This window comes from Protopterus annectens, chromosome 6.part0, assembly GCF_019279795.1.
Source record: "Protopterus annectens isolate FY-2018-M chromosome 6.part0, PAN1.0, whole genome shotgun sequence".
Taxonomy (NCBI): Eukaryota; Metazoa; Chordata; order Ceratodontiformes; family Protopteridae; genus Protopterus; species Protopterus annectens.
The window spans coordinates 1025409299-1025423911 of record NC_056737.1 but is presented as its reverse complement, the minus strand read 5'-3'; positions in this window follow the sequence as shown (position 1 = coordinate 1025423911).

Below are 14613 nucleotides of genomic sequence, written 5' to 3'. Positions count from 1 at the left end.
TGCTGTTTTTCAAATAAGATGTTTAACTATGGCCCTGTCTGCTTGGAGTCCTTCAGATAGGATGTTAAACCAATGTCCCATCTGACAGGGGTGCTACAGTAATTCAGATGAGATTTTAGTCCAAGGTTCCAGCTACCTGGAGTGCTGTCCTTCATATGAGATGTTAAACCATGGTCCCATTTGACAGGGGTGCTAAAGTCCTTCAGATGAGATTTTTGGCCAAGGTTACATCTACCTGGACTGCTGACATTCATATGAGATGTTAAACCAAGGAACTATCTGCTTGGTGAGCTGCAATCCTCTGGATCAGATATTAAATTGTGGTCCCATCTGACAGGGATGCTACAGTCCATCAGATGAGATTTTAGGCCAAGGTTCCATCTAGCTGGAGTGCTGACCTTCATATGAGATATTAAACCATGGTCTGGGGTACTACAGTCCTTCAGATGAGATTTTAGGCCAATGTTCCATCTACCTGAAGTGATGTCCTTCATGAGATGTTAAACCATGGCTCCATCTGACTGGTGTTCTACAGTCCTTCAGGTGAGATTTTAGGCCTAGGTTCCATCTACCTAGAGTGCTGTCCGTCATATGAGATGTTAAACCAAGGATCCATCTTTCTGGGTGCTGCCATTCTTCAAATAAGATGTTTAACTTTGGTCCTGTCTGCCTGGAGTCCTTCAGATGAGATGTTAAACCAAGGTCCCATCTGCCTAGGGAGCTGCAATCCTTTGAATCAGATGTTAAACCGTGGTTTCATCTGACAGTAGGGCTATAGTCCTTCAGATGAGATTTTAGGCCAAGGTTCCATCTGCCTGGAGTGCTGTCCTTCATATGAGATGTTAAACCAAGGTCCCATCTGCATGGATGCTGCTGTCCTTCAAATAAGATGTTTAACTATAATCCTGCCTGCTGGAGTCCTTCAGATGAGATGTTAAACCATGGTCCCATCTGCATGGGGAGCTGCAATCCTTTAGATGAGATGTTAAACAAAGTTCCCATCTGCCTGGCATGCAACAGTCCTTCGGATGAGATGATAAACAAAAGTCCCATTTGCCTGGATGCTACTGTCCTTCAAATAAGATGTTTAACTATGGTCCTGTCTGCTTGGAGTCCTTCAGATGAGATGTTAAACCATGATCCCATTTGACAAGGGTGCTACAGTCCTTCAGATGAGATTTTAGGCCAAGGTTCCATCTACCTGGAGTGCTGTCCTTCATATAAGATGTTAAACCAAGGACCCATCTGCCTGGGGAATTGCAATCCTTTGGATCAGATATTAAGCTGTGGTCACATGTGACAGGGGTGCTACACTCCATGAGATGAGATTTTAGGCCAAGGTTCCATCTACCTAGAGTGATATCCTTCATATGAAATGTTACACAAAGGACCCATCTGCCTAGGGAGTTGCAATCCTTTGGATCAGATATTAAACCATTGTTCCATCTGACAGGGGTGCTACACTCTATGAGATGAGATTTTAGGCCAAGGTTCCATCTACCTGGAGTGCTGTCCTTCATATGAGATGTCAAACAAAGGTCCCATCTGCCTGGATGCTGCTGTCCTTCATATGAGATATTAAACCAATGTCCCATCTGAGTGGGGTGCTAGTGTCCTACAGATGAGATTTTAGTCCAAGGTTCCATCTACCTGGAGTAATGTCCTTCATATGAGATGTTAAACCAAGGTCCCATCTGCCTGCATGCTGCTGTCCTACAAATAACATGTTTAACTGTGGTCCTGTCTGCCTGGAGTCCTTCAGATGAGATGTTAAACTGAGGTCCCATCTGCCTGGGGAGCTGCAATCCTTTTTATCAGATGTTAAACTGTGGTACCATCTGACAGGGGTGCTATAGTCCTTCAGATGAGATTTTAGGTGAAGGTTCCATCTACTTAGAGTGCTGTCCTTCATATGAGATGTTAAACCAAGGTCCCATCTGCCTGGACCCTGCTGTCCTTCAAATAAGATGTTTAACTATACTCCTGCCTGCCTGGAGCCCTTCAGATGAGATGTTAAACAGTGGTCCCATCTGACAGGGGTGCTATAGTCCTTCAGATGAGATTTTAGGCGAATGTTCCATCTACCTGGAGTGCTGTCCTTCATATGAGATGTTAAACCATGATCCCATTTGACAAGGGTGCTACAGTACTTCAGTTGAGATTTTAGGCCAAGGTTCCATCTACCTGGAGTGCTGTCCTTCATATAAGATGTTAAACCAAGGACCCATCTGCCTGGGGAATTGCAATCCTTTGGATCAGATATTAAGCCGTGGTCACATCTGACAGGGGTGCTACACTCCATGAGATGAGATTTTAGGCCAAGGTTCCATCTACCTAGAGTGATATCCTTCATATGAGATGTTACACAAAGGACCCATCTGCCTGGGGATTTGCAATCCTTTTGATCAGATATTAAACCATTGTCCCATCTGACAGGGGTGCTACACTCCATGAGATGAGATTTTAAGCCAAGGTTCCATCTACCTGGAGTGCTGTCCTTCATATGAGATGTCAAACAAAGGTCCCATCTGCCTGGATGCTGCTGTCCTTCATATGAGATATTAAACCAATGTCCCATCTGAGTGGCGTGCTAGTGTCCTACAGATGAGATTTTAGTCCAAGGTTCCATCTACCTGGAGTGCTGTCCTTCATATGAGATGTTAAACCAAGTTCCCATCTGCCTGCATGCTGCTGTCCTACAAATAACATGTTTAACTGTGGTCCTGTCTGCCTGGAGTCCTTCAGATGAGATGTTAAACTGAGGTCCCATCTGCCTGGGGAGCTGCAATCCTTTTGATCAGATGTTAAACTGTGGTACCATCTGACAGGGGTGCTATAGTCCTTCAGATGAGATTTTAGGTGAAGGTTCCATCTACTTAGAGTGCTGTCCTTCATATGAGATGTTAAACCAAGGTCCCATCTGCCTGGATGCTGCTGTCCTTCAAATAAGATGTTTAACTATAATCCTGCCTGCCTGGAGCCCTTCAGATGAGATGTTAAACAGTGGTCCCATCTGACAGGGGTGCTATAGTCCTTCAGATGAGATTTTAGGCCAATGTTCCATCTACCAGGATTACTGTCCTTCATATGAGATGTTAAACCAAGGTCCCATCTGAGTGGAGTGCTAGTGTCCTTCAGATGAGATTTAAGATGAAGGTTCCATCTACCTGGAGTGCTGTCCTTCATATGAGATGTTAAACCAAGGTCCCATCTGCCTGGGTGCTGCTGTCCTTCAAATAAGATGTTAAACCATGGTCCCAACTGACTGGGGTGCTACAATCATTTAGATGAGATTTTAGGCCAATGTTCCATCTAAGTGGGTGCTGCTGTTCTTCATATGAGATATTTAAACCATTGTCCCATCTGACTCGGGTGCTACAGTCCTTTAAATGAGATGTTAAACCATGGTCCCATCTGACAGGGGTGCTACAGTCCTTCAGATGAGATTTTAAACCAAGGTCCCATCTGACTGGGATGCTACAGTCCTTCAGGTGAGATTTTTGGTAAGGTTCCATGTACCTGGACTGCTGTCCTTCATATGAGATGTTAAACCAAGGACCCATCTGCCTGTTAAGCTCCAATTCTTTGGATCAGATTTTAAACCGCAGTCCCATCTGACAAGGTTGCTACAGTCCTTCATATGAGATGTTAAACCTAGATCCCATCTGCCTGGCATGCAACAAACCTTCAGATGAGATGTTAAACCATGGTCCCATCTGACAGGGGTGCTACAGTCCTTCAGGCGAGATTTTAGACTAAGGTTCCATCTAGCTGGAGTGCTGTCCTTTATATGAGATGTTAAACCAAGGTCCCATCTGCCTGGGCACTGCTGTACTTACAATAAGATGTTAAACCATGGTCCTGTTTGCTTGGATTCCTTCAGATTTGATGTTAAACCAAGGTTCCATCTGCCTGGGGAGCTGCAATCCTTTTGATGAGATGTAAACCAATGTCCCATCCGCCTGGCATGCAACAATCCTTTGGATGAGATGATAAACAAAGGTCCCATCTGCCTGGATGCTGCTGTCTTTCAAATAAGATGTTTAACTATGGTCCTATCTGCTTGGAGTCCTTCAGATGACATGTTAAACAAAGGTCCCATCTGTCTGGGGTGCTACAGTCCTTCAGATGAGATTTTAGGCCAATGTTCCAGCTACCTGAAGTGATGTCCTTCATATGAGATGTTAAACCATGGTCCCATCTGACTGGGGTGCTACAGTCCTTCAGGTGAGATTTTAGGCCAAGGTTCCATCTACCTGGAGTGCTGTCCTTCATATGAGATGTTAAACCAAGGATCCATCTTTCTGGGTGCTGCTGTCCTTCAAATAAGATGTTTAACTGTGGTCCTGTCTGCCTGGAGTCATTCAGATGAGATGCTAAACCAAGGTCCCATCTGCCTGGGGATCTGCAATCCTTTGGATCAGATGTTAAACCGTGGTCTCATCTGACAGGAGGGCTACAGTCCTTCAGATGAGATTTTAGGCCAAGGTTCCATCTGCCTGGAGTGCTGTCCTTCATAAGAGATGTTAAGCCATGGTCCCATCTGCATGGGGAGCTGCAATCCTTTAGATGAGATGTTAAACCAAGGTCCCATCTGCCTGGCATGCAACAATCATTTGGATGAGATGATAAACAAAGGTCCCATCTGCCTGGATGCTGCTGTCCTTCAAATAAGATGCTTAACTATGGTCCTGTCTGCTTGGACTTCTTCAAATGAGATGTTAAACGAAGGCCCCATCTGACAGGGGTGCTACAGTCCTTCAGATGAGAATTTAGGCCAAGGTTCCATCTACCTGGAGTGCTGTCCTTCATATGAGATGTTAAACCATGATCCCATTTGGCAAGGGTGCTACAGTCCTTCAGATAAGATTTTAGGCCAAGGTTCCATCTACCTGGAGTGCTGTCCTTCATATGAGATGTTAAACCAAGGACCCATTTGCCTGGGGAGTTGCAATCCTTTGGATCAGATATTAAACTGTGGTCCCATCTGACAGGGGTGCTAAACTCCATAAGATGAGATTTTAGGCCAAAGATCCATCTATCTGGAGTGCTGTCCTTCATATGAGATGTTAAACCAAGGACCCATCTGTGTGGGGAGTTGCAATCCTTTGGATCAGATATTAAACCGTGGTCCCATCTGACAGGTGTGCTACACTCCATGAGATGAGATTTTAGGCCAAGGCTCCATCTACCTGGAGTGCTGTCCTTCATATGAGATGTTAAACATAGGTCCCATCTGCCTGGATGCCGCTGTCCTTCATATGAGATATTAAACCAAGGTCCCATCTGAGTGGGGTGCTAGTGTCCTTCAGATGAGATTTTAGGCCAAGGTTCCATCTACCTGGATTGCTCTCCTTCATATGAGATGTTAAAGCAAGGTCCCATCTGCCTGGGTGCTGCTGTCCTACAAATAACATGTTTAACTGTAGTCCTGTCTGCCTGGAGCCCTTCAGATGAGATGTTAAACCAAGGTCCCATCTGCCTAGGGAGCTGCAATCCTTTGGATCAGATGTTAAACTGTGGTCCCATCTGACAGAGGTGCTAAAGTCCTTCAGATGAGATTTTAGGCGAAGGTTCCATCTACCTTGAGTTTTATCCTTCATATGAGATGTTAAACCAAGGTCCCATCTGCCTGGATGCTGCTGTCCTTCAAATAAGATGTTTAACTGTAATGCTGCCTGCCTGGAGACCTTCAGATGAGATGTTAAACAGTGGTCCCATCTGACAGGGGTGCTATAGTCCTTCAGATGAGATTTTTAGGGCAAGTTTCCATCTACCTGGAGTGCTGTCCTTCATAATGAGATGTTAAACCAAGGTCCCATCTGCCTGGGTGCTGCTGTCCTTCAAATAAGATGTTAAACCATGGTCCCAACTGACTGGAGTGCTACAGTCCTTCAGGTGAGATTTTAGACCAAGGTTCCATCTGCCTGGAGTGCTTTCTTTTATATGAGATGTTAAACCAAGGTCCCATCTGCCTAGGTGCTGCTGTACTTACAATAAGATGTTAAACTGTGATCCTGTCTGCTTGGAGTTCTTCAGATTTGATGTTAAACCAAGGCCCCATCTGCCTGTGAAGCTGCAGTCCTTTAGATGAGATGTTAAACCAAGGTCCCATCTGCCTGGAATGCAACAATCCCTCATATGAGATGTTAAACTAAGGACCCATCTGCCTGGTGTGCTCCAATTTTTTGGATCAGATATTAAACCATGGTCCCATTTGACAGGGGTGCTACAGTCCTTCAGATGTGATTTTTGCCAAGGTTCCATCTACCTGGAGTGCTGTCCTTCATATTTGATGTTAAACCAAGGACCCATCTGCTTGGGGGAGCTGCAGTCCTTTGGATCAGATATTAAACCATGGTCCCATCTCACAGGGGTGCTACAGTCCATCAAATGAGAGTTTAGGCCATGGTTCCATCTACCTGGAGTGCTGACTTTCATATGAGATGCTAAACCATGGTCTCATCTGACTGGGGTGCTACAGTCCTTCAGATGAGATTTTAGGCCATGGTTCCATCTACCTGGAGTTCCGTCCTTCATATGAGATGTTAAACCATGGTCCCATCTGACTGGGGTGTTACAGTCCTTCAGGTGAGATTTTAGGCCAAGGTTCCATCTACCTGGGGTGTTGTCATTCATATGAGAGGTTAAACCAAGGATCCATCTTTCTGGGTGCTGCTGCCCTTCAAATAAGATGGTTAACTGTGGTTCTGTCTGCATGGAGTCCTTCAGATGAGATGTTAAACCAAGGTCCCATCTGCCTGAGGAGCTGCAATCCTTTGGATCAGATGTTAAACCATGGTCCCATCTGACGGGGGTGCTATAGTCCTTCAGATGAGATTTTAGGCCAAGGTTCCATCTACCTGGAGTGCTGTCCTTCATATGAGATGTTAAACTGAGGTCCTGTCTGCCTGAATGCTACTGTCCTTCAAATAAGATTTAACTATAATCCTGTCTGCCTGGAATCCTTCAGATGAGATGTTAAACCATGTTCCCATCTGCCTGGGGAGCTGCAATTCTTTAAATGAGGTGTTAAACCAAGGTCCCATTTGCCTGGCATGCAACAGTCCTTCAGATGAGATGATAAACTAAGGTCTCATCTTCCTGGGTTACTGCTATCCTTCAGATTAGATGTTAAGCCAGTGTACCATCTATTGCAGTGCTACTGTTATTCAGATGAGATGTTAAACCAAGGTTTCATCTGCATGGGGAGATGCTTTCCTTGATATGAGATGTAAAACTAAGGTCTTATCTTCCTGGGGTGATGCTGTCCTTCAGATGAGAGGTTAAACAGAATCCCATCTTTCTAGGTTGCTGTTGTTCTTCAGATGAGATGTTAAACCAAGGTCCCATCTTCCTGAGGTGCTACTGTCCTTCAGATGAGATGTTAAACTAAGGTCCCATCTTCCTGGGATGCTTTTGTCTTTCAGATGAGATGTTAAATGAGGATCTTATCTGACTGGGTTGCTGTTGTCCTTCAGATGAGATGTTAAACTAAGGTCCCATCTTCTTGGGGTGCTGCTGTCCTTCAGATAATATGTTAAACCAAGGTACCATCCACCGGAGTTAATGGTAACTCACATGAATATTAAAGATTCCATGGCACTTTTGGAAAAGAGCAGGAGTTCTTTATTTAATATACACATTTGCTCTATAAAACTACATTATATAGGTTCATAAGTTCATAGGTAGGTACTAGGCTATCAGCCTTGGGGCCTATATAAGCCTAGCCAAACAGGTTCCCAGGCTTTCACCACCCAAGAAAATTATTTTCCTGTGCCCCTGTCAAGCAGTACAGCAGAAGTGATCCCCGGGGTGAATTTTCTATTTCCCATCCAGTCATCAAGGTTTTTCTTAAAGAGGGCCAATGAGGAGCTTTGCTTGACATGAATGGGTAGTTTGTTCCAGAGTATGGGAAGTCTCTGGGACAGAAATCTATCCCTCCAGCATGTTCTGTTTGTTATGGTGACAAGGTTTAGATCCCTGGAGCATGTGGTTCAGAGAGATTGGGATTTCGTTAAGTGTAGCATGTCCAACAGCTCTAGGTTTGACATAGCATGGATGTTAGGCAGAGATCGCCTCTGAGTAGGTGATATGCAATGGAGTAGAGCTGGAGTTTTTTGAGATGGTCTGCATATGGCATCTGTTTGAGGCCAGCAATCCTCATAGTGAGTTATTTCTGTGGCATTTCTAATTGTTGTAAGTGTCTTGTGAGATACATGCTAAATGGGGCATTGTACTCTACAATGGGTCTGGTGAGGGATGAGTAGAGAGGAACAATGACCTCCTTTTTTCTATAGGGGAACCTTTTTGTGATGACATGTGCCATGTAGAAGGATTTCCTGACTATGGTGGTGATGTGGTTATCAAAGGAGAGACTGCTGTCCACCTGTGTCCCGAGATCTCTTATCACACTTTCAGTGTTTAGTGAGCTACAGCCTATGTGATAGTTCATGGGTACCAAGTTTTTCCCAAAGGGGATGACAATGCACTTCTTGGCATTGAGCTTGAGGCCATAAATTTGACACCAAGTGTCTGTCTCTGTGAGGCCCTTTTGTAGAATGTCTACATCATTAGGTGATTCTATTATGACTCCCAGTTTGCAGTCATCTGCAGACTTTGTTAGCCAAAGACCTTCTGTGTTGGCCTGCACTTCAAAGAAGTAGATGCCGAACAGGAGAGGACCCAGGACCGAACCCTGTAGTACTCCACTCGTCACTGGTCTGAAGTCAGACTTGGAGTCGGCTACTTTTACTGTGTGGGTTCTGTCAGTGAGACAGTTGGCCACCCATCTTGTGACATAGGGATTTACGCCCAGTTTAGTGAGATTATCTATAATTACAGAGTGGGGGATGGTATCAAAAGCCTTGGTGAGGTCAAGATAGGCTATGTGTACTACCTTACCCTCGTCTATGGCTTTAGTGACTGCTTCAAAGAAGTCAATCAGGTTTAGTAGACATGATCTACCTTTTACAAACCCAAACTGAATGGGTTCCAGGGTTTGGAGGTTACCTATGTCTTTGTTTATAAACTCCAAGATTATGCATTCCATGGCCTTGCAGACCAGGCTCATCAGGCTAATGGGGCAGTAGTTTCTGGTGTCCCTGGTGGCACCCCCTTTGTGGAGTGGGATAACCATTGCTGTGAGCCATTCAGTAGGCACATAGCCTGAAGTGAGGCTATGATTGAACATGGTACTTAGGTGGGGTGCCACTTCATTCTGTAGTTCATGCCTGGGATGTTGTCTGGTCCCATACATGCTGTATTCTTGGCTTTGGAGAGTGTGGTGTCTACTTGTTAATCTGTGATTACAGGAGCTTTGCATTCTTCCGGTATTAAGATGGGCCCTTTGGAGGGTGAGTGGGGGGGGGGGTAAAGTTAGCACTGAACCTATCTGCCAGTATGTTGGCATTATCGGTTGGTTCTGTATATTTAGTGCCATTGTGCTGTAGTTCAGAGCAGATCTGAGTGTTGCCATTGAGATTCTTGATATAGCTGTAGAATGCTTTGTGGTTGTCTTTGGAATCAGTGGCAATTTTATTTTCATAACTGGCTTTGGAGGATTTTATGAGGGCTCTCAGCTTCTTGCTGAAGCTGACCAGGGAGTTCCTCCAATCTTGGGATTTTACTCTTTTTTTTGCAACAGCTTCTTCCTTCTGTTGTAGAGTTTGTTTATGGCAGGGGACCACCAGATTGGCTTCCTTTTTTGGAGGATAGCATCTTGGTTCTGTTGAGGATGGCATGATCCATGCACTTGTGTATGTGCTTATACAGTGTATTTGTGTTAGATTCAGAAGTCATACCTCTATTTTCTGTCTGCATGGGTGTCGAGAAGTTTGCAACTTTTGTCTTGAGAAGCATGAATTTGGCCTTGGAGTAGTTTTTGATGGTGGTTTTCTTAATGAGGGTGGGAGTGGGATATGGATGGCTAGGGTGATTAGCTTGTGGTCGGATCTGACCAGCCAGGAGTTGACCTCTGGCATGGAAGACCAGTTGCCCATACTGGTAATGACCAGGTCTAGGATACTGCTGCCCCTGGTGTGTATAATCACCCCTTGCAAGTCTTGAACCCAGGACGCTGCACACCATAGCCACACAGTTTACCACTAAGCCATCTGAGCTGTATAAAAACTAAAAAAAAGCTATACAAAACAATGCAAACAATTTATAAAGATAATTCAATGAAAAAGGAACAGTATATAAGTTTAACAAAAAAATCAGAAAATAACATGTAACTGTGATATAAAGTGTGTCTTTTAACCTTTTTATATTACAAAATCTTCTAATATTATCTCATACAAATAAACTATATTATTTTTGTTATGATTCTGTCAGTTTTTGTCTGTTCTAGCATGCCATTTCCTTTTATATACTCAACACATTTTCATGACCAATGTTCTTATCTCGGGTATCTTAGAAATAGCATACATTTTCTTCCAATATACTTTAATCTTACTGCATTTCAAAAATACATTTTCTGTATGCTCCTCAATTCCACATTCTATCAGAGAACATTTTCTCACATCATAAACATTATATTTCATAGTACCTTTCACAGGAAAGTCTATTAAGTGATAACCACAATAAAATAATCCCACTTATAAATTGTTATTTTATATTTTACATTTATAAAACTCTCTCCTCCTCTTGATGCCTTCTGTCTGATTGGCAGTTACTTCCTGTCCATTTTCTAAATTAAAATTTTGGCTGGAATCATGAAAGCAAAGCTATTCATGCTAAACTTGTTTGTGCAAAGAACAGTGATGAGCATGATTTGTGTGACTCAGAAAACAAAAATGCATGTCATGGCAAGCCTGAAAACAAGTGGTAACGATAGCAGAACTACAGTATACAGTGAGCTGTAAATGAAGTAAACAACATGGGGTAAAGATTCAGGAACTTCTACAACACACACAAACAGGACTCACCTGTCTTAGTACTGAAATGGGTGATATGCTTTCATTCATCCACTAGAACACTAAAATATATTAGGGGTTGCAGCAACCATTGCAAACCTATATCTGCAACAGGGTCTGATAGAAAGTATTGCTGATGGTGTTGCTAGATGTCGTCCTTGAAGGGATACATTATTTTTTAATCTATCATGGGTTTCATGAAATTAAAATAATGGATCACTGAAGGGTGGACAAGTACACTATACAGCAAATAGTGGACATGTGCCACTACCATCTGCAGTTATGTGGGAATTGTAGAGAACCCATCCCAGTGGAAACTAAGGTATGTGCAGCTTTACGCATACTATCTGTAGGGACCTATCAGTGGAGTGTTCACAGGCTTCTGTGTCCAGAATATTCCACCAGTTCCTCCATACTGTGCTGCAATGTGTGGAGGAGCAGATATGTTTTCCTGGTACCCAAAATGAAAGAGTTTGCACTCTGCGAGATTTCTTTTCCATAGCATATTAACCTGAGGTCCTGGGGGCCAGGGACTGCAACCTACAGATGAGATGCTAAGCAAGTGCCTCTCCTGGTGAACTAGGGGGAGGTACATAAACTGCAAAGGTTATCGCTCCATGAACTGGCAGTTGGTCTGTAATGCACAAAGTATCATCTACAATGTGTATGCAGGTCTCCTAGGCAGTTTCCACCACTTACACATTTGGCACACCTGTGACTTTTACCAAATGTTTCCAAGAGGTGATTTCCTACAGGGATATCTAGTAAGGGATGATGGTTATGTCCTAGCACCTTGTTTTATGACTCCAATGAGAATCCACACAACCCCACTGAATAATGTCATGACCACTCCCACACAGAAATGCAAAACATCATAGACAGTGTCTTTGGGCTGCCCAATACAAGTTTCCACTGTCAAGATACATCTAGTGGTGCCCTATAATTTGACACTATAACCTGTGCTAAAATAATGACAGTGCATCCAATCTTACACTTAGAAAGCAGTTACAGCAGGGTGGCACAGGACAGGATCACTATTTCAGGCATGACAGGCAACAGCAGCAGCTGACACAGATGAGGAGTCAGAGAAGGAGCCAGCAGCAGAGGCCGACCATACCAGAGTGAGGCAGGCACAATGTGCTATGGCACTGGATAAGAGGCAGTAAATTGTATATATTGACACCACATAAATAACATTAGAGATCAGCACATACAGACAGTAACATTGAAGCATACAATCAAACCAGACTGTGCTTACCCATGCATTGACTAGCTACTGTAAGCATCAGATGTAGGCAGCCCATAACTACACCACTCTTAACAGCAGTATGCATGATCAAGCTTTCTTAATACTACAATACCTAAACAGAGTAAGCAGACAGTAGAAATGATGATGCATATGCTGCCTACATGGTTCAAGGCAGCAGAAAGCACCCTGGCCCTACCAGGCTATAACTCATTCCACACCTTTCAGCCCCAGAGCTTGGACCGAAGCTCCAAACATGGTGGTGTTTCCATATTCATAAAGGATGCACACACCTTCAGACTGGTAGCCCAACATAATGCATCTGAGATACTTCAGGTGCAGCTAACATTGGGTAAGATAGTGATTCAGGTCGTAGCCTGCTCTAGGTCCCCAACCATGTCCCAAGACTCACACTCCATGTTCCTAAGCACCCTGGAAAATATTAGGGTCCAACCTAACACTTTCATACTGGGTGACTTCAACTACCTTTCCATTAACTGGGAAAACTACTCATGTACCAATGCACTTGCCCAATGCTTTCTGGAATTCATTAATTCCAATGCCCTGGACCAGCTCGTTCTTACCCCAACTAGAGGTTGCAACATCCTTGACCTGGTCATTACTAACATGGGCGACCATTGCTCTACACAAATAGTCAACTCCTCCCTGATTATATACGACCACAAACTAATCACCTTGGACCCCCCCCCCCCCCACCCACAAAGGTAACCACCATGAAAAACTTCTCCAAAGCTAACTTTGGGCTCCTAAAAACAGAGGTGGCTAATTTTATGGCACCCATGCAAATGGAGACTAGTTGCATGACCGCCAACTCATACACCAGTGCACTGTACAAACAAGAACACAAATGCATGGATCTTGCCATACCCAATAGAATCAAGACACGCTCCTCAAAAAAAAGAAGAAAGCCAATCTGGTGGTCCCCTGCTATAAACAAACTCTACAACAGAAGGAGGAAACTGATGCGGAATAAGGTGAAGTCCCAAGACTGGAAAAACTCCCTTATCAGTCTCAACAAATGGTTGAGATCCCTCATCAAATCCTCTAAAGCTATCTATGAAAACAGAATTGCAGTAGATAGCAAAGACAACCACAAGGCCTTCTACAGTTATGAAAAGAATCTCCACAGCAATACCCAGATTTGATCTGAGCTACTGCATAATGGTAGTTCCTATACCGAGCCAACAGATATTGCCAATATACTGGCTGACAGATACAGTGCCAACTTTACCCCTCACTCCCCGCCCAATGGACCAATCACAATACCAGTAGATTGCCAGGCACTCAGTATTACTGCTGCACAGGTTAAAACAGCACTCTTCAAAGCCAAGAATACAGCTTCTATGGGACCTGACAATATTCCCGGCTGTGTTCTACATGAACTACAGAGTGAACTGGCACCTCAGCTATGTGCCTTGTTCAATCACAGTCTCACCTCAGGCTTTGTCCCTACTGAATGGCGCACTGCTGCAGTCATCCCTACCCACAAGGGAGGGGCAACTACAGACTCCAGGAACTATTGTCCCATTAGCCTGAAGAGTCTGATATGCAAAGCTATGGAGTGCATCATCATGGACCTAATAAACAAGGATATAGGGAATCTCCAAACTCTGGATCCTACACAGTTTGGTTTTGTGAAGGGTGGATCATGCCTGCTCAACTTGGTCGACTTCTTTGAGTCAGTCACCAGAGCTGTGGATGGAGGCAAGGTGGTTCATACAGCCTATATTGATCTGGCCAAGGCCTTTGATACCATTCCCCACTCAGGAATCATACAAAAACTCACTAAGCTATACATCAACTCCTATATCACTGGGTGAATTGCAAACTGGCTCACAGATAGAACCCACAGTGTGAAAGTAGCATACTCCAAGTCAGACTGTCAACCTGTCACGAGTGGAGTCCCACAGGGTTCAGTCCTGGGTCCTCTCCTGTTTGGTATCTACTTCTCTGAAGTCCAGGCCAACATGAAGTTACTCTGGCTGACAAAGTTCGCAGATGATTGCAAGTTGGGAGCTATTATTAACTCCCCAAGTGATGTTGACATCTTACAGAAAGGCCTCAATGAGACCAACAACTGGTGTCAGAACCATGGCCTTAAGCTGAATGCCAAAAAAGTGTCATAATCTCCCTTGGGGAAAAAAAAAACAGTTCCCTTGAATTACCACATCAATGGTAGTCCACTGAACACATAAGGCATTATAAGAGATTTAGGAACACAGGTTGACTGCAATCTCTCTTTTGGCCACCACATTATCATTGTAGTCAGAAAGTCCTTCTAAGTGACACATCTCATTACTAAGGGTTTTGCATCCAGGAAGAAAGAGGTCATTGTCTCCCTCTACTCTCCCATCATTAGGCCAATCATCGAGTACAATGCCCCATTTGGCATGTAGCTCACTAGACACCTGCAACAACTGGAGAGGCCAC